Genomic DNA, 7,529 nt, shown 5'->3' on the forward strand with positions numbered 1-7,529 from the left:
CATAAAATTTTATCTCTAGAATATTGGATTTGGCACCCAAGTACAATTTCTATCCCGAAGGGTATTGAAAGCATTGATATTGATCTCTATTATTGGCTCTCTGAAGAACCGTTTGTTTTTTGGACATACATGCTGCATCATGTGGCTTTCTTCAGCCTGTCCCGGCTCAGCACCGATGCCGGCCGGTCTCGGCTCGACTCTGCTGCTGCTGCCGGTATCTGCTCAGGATTGCTGCTTTGTCGGGTCTGTAGGGTGGACTGCTGATGTGCTGGCTAGGTTTCGGATGATGATGGTCGCTTCGATGGTGACGAGCCGAAAAAGCGGTCGGTGCAGACTTCATTCCCTATTAAAAGTGCTGTTCAATCAATGATGCAGTTGCTTCGCTTGTCCCGGTCAGAATGAAAGGAAAAAATCGCGTTGCGCTATTTTATGGCTTCTCGGCAGACCCAGCGGCTGCTCATTCGCTGGTGTCTGCACCAATCAGAACGTGGTAATGGAATGATGCAAGAATTATGCGGTACCCATATTTATAGGTTCCCTTAAGCTCAATGTTTTTCATTGAAAACAGTTTCATGCCTATTGAAACAAGTTTTTCGGGTCTTATCAAGCATGGACATGAAAGGCATACTTGAAATCTGTCGATTGAGGGTCTTACCGCAGAAATTCGTCCACTGAGACGAACGCTATTAACGTTTAAAATCTTTCAACACAGCGTAACGCGGTCGATTTGAATATTTTAAAATGACACCCGGTATAGTAAAGAGAGACGTAAGTCCTACGTCAAAATATTTGGTAGGCGTACTAGCGAACACCATCCATCATAACCGGTACCATATAGTTTTTCATGAAAAGTTCCTAATTTTGAGAAAACCCGCGTTAGATGTCTTTCGCCATATCAATTTCTGGAGGTTAACTCATGCCGGCTATTTGCGTATATACGATAGCGCCTAGCTGTGAAAGTGGCGGGTAGAAAATCAGCCACTGTCAATAATTCATCTTGATCAGTGTTGTCATTGACAGTCTATCGTCACACCGCCGAGCCGCGCTTACTGTCCGGTAGGCTTCTCCTTTGTGCGGTGGCCTCGACAATGCCGGACCGAAAATGCCGATGATGCTGACGATTCTGCCTTGCTCTTGAGAAAGCTTAAGTTTGCGATTGCGTAGCTGAGACGATGAAGCAACACTTCAAAAGTTCTGGCGATGCGGTTGCTTTGCCTGTTCTTGTCAGATCTCAGGGTCAGATTGAGAGGAAAAAAACGTGCTGCGCTTTTTTATGCCTTCCTGCCCTAGCGAGAGCTCATTCGCTGACGTCTGCACCAATCAGAGCGTGGCAATGGAATGATGCAAGAATGATGCGGTACTCATATTTATAGGTTCTCGTGAATGCAATATTTTGCTTTGAAAACAGTTTTGGGCCTATTGAAACAAGTTTTCGGATATTATCAAGCATGAATATGAAAGGCATACTTGAAAGCTGTTGATTGAGTGGTTAACTGCAGAAAACTGTTCAATAGGGTAAAAGCTATTAACGTTTGAAATCTTTCAACACAGCGTAACGCGGCCGATTTAGAAATTTTGAAATGACACCCGGTATAGTAGAGAGAGACGTAAGTCCTACGTCAAAACCTTACATGAACGCTTTGGTGAGTGTACACAGCAAAAAAAATATTAATATGCTGCTACGTAAATCTTTGGAACGTACATAAAAAACCAACGTAAAAACCGATTTAATGTATTTTCACATCATAACCAATGCTTTACTACATCGCCCAAGGTAAGATCAAATCGGTGACAAGATTTCTTCACTTACGTAAAACGAACATAAAATTCTCTGCTTTTTGTGGTATTCGATTACATTTGAAACTATGCACATCATGCTAGCTCACAATTACACAGAATATTACCTTTAATGAATTTCATATTGCGCGTAATTGACGTAATAGAGAATGACAAACTCAGCGACTGCGAACGAGAACAGGCGAGAAAAAAACTGCAGTCGGTCGGCATTGTTTTCAGTTTGTTGACATTTTGTTTGCCAGTGAAGAGGCACAGAAAAGTCACGGCAACAAATATGGCCAACAGGATCGGATTCCTTTTTCCCAACTGCGCAAAGGTAGCAAAAATGTATCTCCCAACGGGTACCGTGCATCGGAGCGAATAAGAGGACTCATCTGGTAAGTAAAAATGTTTTTAGCGAAAATATGAAATTTTCCCAATGCCAATTATCATATTTACTAGTGAAATCTTCTTTTGTATTGCAGATTTAATAATCCGTCAACTAAGGATCCGGGTTTTCCTGGACCACCATTTACTTCGGATGTGAAGCCGGCACCAAATTTGAAAAATTAAATTGCGCAGGTAAGGAAGCTTCTGATCGACGTATCATTAAGTAAACCGGTGCAAATCTGATTCATACCCAATCATAATTTTTGCAGACAAAATCTTCGGTGGATTCGAGCGCACCTCAACTGCTGGGACTGCGAAAAAACAATATTTGCTGGAACAGGTATGGCCCGAATAGAGGCCCAGAAAGTGCGTATGGAAAAACATAATTATTAACGGATTCACAAAAGAGAAATGTCGGGTACGTATTCAAAAGGAGATATGTGACTTTGTAAACAAATATTCAAACGTCCCTTTGTCCAATCTGACAAACCGTTACCACACACGGTAGGGGGAGGCTTCGGCTACCTGTTGTTGGTGTTGGTTGGCATGGGAGTGCCATAATCGTAGTTTGAATCTTTGTTAACAAAATAACGTACCTATGTCGTTTTGAATAAGTACCCAGGAAATATTGTCATTGGCCAGAGCATCTGATGAGAATAGGGTAATAGCTAAATGCCAACAGGAGCTCCAAATTGTCAAATACCCAACATGTTCGGGAAGAAGAACAAATGAAACCGATGCGAATTTAATTTAAAATATAAAATTTAAGAATAAAAATTGGAAATTCAAAAATTAAAATTTTAAATTTAAATTTTAAAATTTAAAATTCAAAATTTAAAATTGAAAACTTAAAATTTGAAATTTAAAATTTAAAATTTGAAATTTGAATTTGTATTTTTTTATTTTTATTCCGTATTTTTTTTAATTGAATTTTGATTTTTTTTTAATTTTAAATATCAAGTTCAAATTCTAAATATCAGCAGTAATGAACTCTGATTCCAAAAATAAAAATCACTTTAATAAAGATTAGAAAAAATAAATATCCAGTTTTAATTTAAAATATCAAGTTTTTTAAAATTTTTAATCACTAAATTATTTTTTTATTCTCAACTTTTTTATAATTTTTAAATTCTTTATTTTTATTTTTAAATTTTAAAAATCTTATTTTTTTTAAATTTGTTGATCTCATTCTCTAATTTTCAATTTAAAAAAAATAATAAAAATTTTGTTTCAAATGTTCAGGTTTATTTTCATTTTGAATTCCTTATTTTATTTTTTATTTTAAAATTTTTAGTTTTCAATTTTTAAATTTGAATTTACAATTTAAATTTTTCTATTTTTTAATTTTTAATTTTTAATTCACAATTTTTTATTTTTTATTTCTAGTTCTTTTATATTTTTTTGTTTTATTCTATTTAGTTTAAATTTATTTATTCAATTTCATATACAGTGTTGACCCGATTTTATCACTCCCCGATTTTGTCTACCCCCGATTTTATCACCTTTTCGATCCGATTCTATCACGTTTTCGACCCGATTTTATCACGTCCCAATTTTGTCACGTTTTCGACCCGATTTTGTCACCCCAAAAAAATTTGTCATTTTATTTTCGTAAATAATACCAAAAACAAAATTGATTTTCATGAAATAACTTTCACCGCCTGTAGTTTATTACGAACGACTACTGAGTACCTGGGAAATATTCTGTAAACAATTTCGACAAGAAATAACGGATACCGTTCACGCATTTGGCCTTTCCAAGGCATAAAATGATTCATATTTGTGGAATGAATTAACAAAAATGAAAATATTTTTTTTTCCAATTTTGTCACATACCCTGTTTTATCACCCCAAAATTCACCAGTGGGGTGATAAAATCGGGATATTACTGCGGAAGTTCCTCCAGGTATTCCTCTGAGAAATCCTCTAGGAATTCCTCCGAAAGTTCCTCTAGGAATTCCTCCGAAAGTTCCTCTAGGAATTCCTCCGGAAGTTCCTCCAGGAATTCCTCCGGAAGTTCCTCCAGGAATTCCTCCGGAAGTTCCTCCAGGAATTCCTCCGGAAGTTCCTCCAGGAATTCCTCCGGAAGTTCCTCCAGGAATTCCTCCGGAAGTTCCTCCAGGAATTCCTCCGGAAGTTCCTCCAGGAATTCCTCCGGAAGTTCCTCCAGGAATTCCTCCGGAAGTTCCTCCAGGAATTCCTCCGGAAGTTCCTCCAGGAATTCCTCCGGAAGTTCCTCCAGGAATTCCTCCGGAAGTTCCTCCAGGAATTCCTCCGGAAGTTCCTCCAGGAATTCCTCGGAAGTTCCTCCAGGAATTCCTCCGGAAGTTCCTCCAGGAATTCCTCCGGAAGTTCCTCCAGGAATTCCTCCGGAAGTTCCTCCAGGAATTCCTCCGGAAGTTCCTCCAGGAATTCCTCCGGAAGTTCCTCCAGGAATTCCTCCGGAAGTTCCTCCAGGAATTCCTCCGGAAGTTCCTCCAGGAATTCCTCCGGAAGTTCCTCCAGGAATTCCTCCGGAAGTTCCTCCAGGAGTTCCTCCGGAAGTTCTTCCAGGAATTCCTCCGGAAGTTCTTCCAGGAATTCCTCCGGAAGTTCTTCCAGGAATTCCTCCGGAAGTTCTTCCAGGAATTCCTCCGGAAGTTCTTCCAGGAATTCCTCCGGAAGTTCTTCCAGGAATTCCTCCGGAAGTTCTTCCAGGAATTCCTCCGGAAGTTCATCCAGAAATTCCTCCGGAAGTTCCTCCAGAAATTCCTCCGGAAGTTCCTCCAGAAATTCCTCCGGAAGTTCCTCCAGAAATTCCTCCGGAAGTTCCTCCAGAAATTCCTCCGGAAGTTCCTCCAGGAATTCCTCCGGAAGTTCCTCCGGAAGTTCCTCCAGGAATTCCTCCGGAAGTTCCTCCAGGAATTCTTCCGGAAGTTCCTCCAGGAATTCCTCCTAAAGTTCCTCCAGGAATTCCTCCGGCAGTTCCTCCAGGAATTCCTCCGGAAGTTCCTCCAGGAATTCCTCCGGAAGTTCTTCCAGGAATTCCTCCGAAAGTTCTTCCAGGAATTCCTCCGGAAGTTCCTCCAGGAATTCCTCCGGAAGTTCCTCCAGGAATTCCTCCGGAAGTTCCTCCAGGAATTCCTCCGGAAGTTCCTCCAGGAATTCCTCCGGAAGTTCCTCCAGGAATTCCTCCGGAAGTTCCTCCAGGAATTCCTCCGGAAGTTCCTCCAGGAATTCCTCCGGAAGTTCCTCCAGGAATTCCTCCGGAAGTTCCTCCAGGAATTCCTCCGGAAGTTCCTCCAGGAATTCCTCCGGAAGTTCCTCCAGGAATTCCTCCGGAAGTTCCTCCAGGAATTCCTCCGGAAGTTCCTCCAGGAATTCCTCCGGAAGTTCCTCCAGGAATTCCTCCGGAAGTTCTTCCAGGAATTCCTCCGGACGTTCTTCCAGGAATTCCTCCGGAAGTTCCTCCAGGAATTCCTCCGGAAGTTCCTCCAGGAATTCCTCCGGAAGTTCCTCCAGGAATTCCTCCGGAAGTTCCTCCAGGAATTCCTCCGGAAGTTCCTCCAGGAATTCCTCCGGAAGTTCCTCCAGGAATTCCTACGGAAGTTCCTCCAGGAATTCCTCCGGAAGTTCCTCCAGGAATTCCTCCGGAAGTTCCTCCAGGAATTCCTCCGGAAGTTCCTCCAGGAATTCCTCCGGAAGTTCCTCCAGGAATTCCTCCGGAAGTTCCTCCAGGAATTTCTCCGGAAGTTCCCCTAGGAATTCCTCTGAAAGTTCCCTCAGGAATTCCTCCGGAAGTTCCCCAGGAATTCCTCCGGAAGCTTCCTCAGAAATTTCTCCGGAAGTTCCTCCAGCAATTCCTCTGGAAGTTCTCCCAGGAATTCCTCCGGAAGTTCCTCCAGGAATTCCTCCGGAAGTTCCTCCAGGAATTCCTCCGGAAGTTCCTCCAGAAATTCCTCCGGAAGTTCCTCCAGGAATTCCTCCGGAAGTTCCTCCAGGAATTCCTCCGGAAGTTCCTCCAGAAATTCCTGGAGGAAGTTCCTCCAGAAATTCCTCCGGAAGTTCTTCCAGGAATTCCTCCGGAAGTTCCTCCAGAAATTCCTCCAGGAATTCCTCCGGAAGTTCCTCCAGGAATTCCTCCGGAAGTTCCTCCGGAAGTTCCTCCAAGAATTCTTCCGGAAGTTCCTCCAGGAATTCCTCCGGAAGTTCCTCCAGGAATTCCTCCGGAAGTTCCTCCAGGAATTCCTCCGGAAGTTCCTCCAGGAATTCCTCCGGAAGTTCCTCCAAGAATTTTTCCGAAAGTTCCTCCAGGAATTCCTTCCTACGGGATTTCTTCTTGAAGCATGCCCAGGAATATCTCCAGGAATTCCTCCAGAAATTCCTCAGGAAGTTCCTTCCTAAGAATTCTTTTGGAAGCTCTTTTAGGAATTCCTCCGAAAGTTCCTCCAGGAATTCCTCCGAAAGTCCTCCTAGAAATTCCTTCGGCAGTTCATCCAGAAATTGTTCCGGAAACTCCTCCAGGAATGCGTCCGGAAGCTACTCCAGGACTTTTTTCGGAAATTCCTCCAGGTATTTTTCCGGAAGTTCGGAAGTTTTTATTCCTAACATTACAGTCGAAACGTTATGTACCGATATTGAAGGGACCATCGACTCATGGACACATTGAGATGTAGAATAGAAAATCTTTGGAAAGCTGTTTGAAGGGACCATCACAGTGACTTAGAAAATATTTTTTCAATATGTCATAAATTACTTCTATAAGTCGATACCGAGTCATAGAACATCGATTCATGGAAGTTTTTCTGTATAAATAGTGAATTTTTTTAGTGAATAAGAGGAACTTTCGTAGAAGTTGCTTACGGAGGAATTCATGGTGGAACTTCCAAAGATATAGATGAACTTTCGAACAAATTGCGGGAAAAACCTCTGTAGAAATTTTCGAAGCAACTACCGGAGTTAGCTATACCTGGAGCAATTTCCGGGTGACTTTTCGCAGAAACTTCCGGAGGAACGTCTGGTAGAACTTCCCAAGGAATTCCTGGAGAAACTTCTGAAAAAATTCAAGGTTGAATTTCCGAAGATATTCCAAAAGGAATTTTCAGAGTAACTTCCGGAGGAATAGCTGGAGGCACTTCCTTACGAATTCGTGGATGAACTTCCGGAGGAATCTTTCGACAAACTTCTGGAGGAACCCCTGGAGGAACTTCCGAAGGAATTTCTGGGTGAGCCTCCGAAAAAAATCCTAGAAAAACTTGCGATGGGATTGCTGAAGGAAATCGTGGAGGATCTTCCGGAAGAACTGCTAGAGGAATTTCCAGAAGAATTCCTGGGGGAGTTTACAAATGAATTCCTGTAGGTATTTCCTAAGGAATGTCTGGAGG

At 42.1% G+C, this 7,529-nt stretch overlaps 1 long non-coding RNA gene across 1 annotated transcript; it reads left to right on the forward strand.

Annotated features, from left to right (window-relative positions):
• Window positions 1-1,954: 1,954 nt before the first annotated feature.
• LOC134202530 (uncharacterized) lies at window positions 1,955-2,969 on the forward strand. The gene is made up of 3 exons (XR_009977257.1): window positions 1,955-2,174; window positions 2,262-2,358; window positions 2,436-2,969. It is a non-coding gene; the product is annotated as an uncharacterized LOC134202530 (long non-coding RNA).
• The last annotated feature ends 4,560 nt before the right edge of the window (window positions 2,970-7,529 follow it).

The sequence above is a fragment of the Armigeres subalbatus genome, unplaced genomic scaffold (assembly GCF_024139115.2).
Source record: "Armigeres subalbatus isolate Guangzhou_Male unplaced genomic scaffold, GZ_Asu_2 Contig1253, whole genome shotgun sequence".
NCBI classification, from domain to species: domain Eukaryota; kingdom Metazoa; phylum Arthropoda; class Insecta; order Diptera; family Culicidae; genus Armigeres; species Armigeres subalbatus.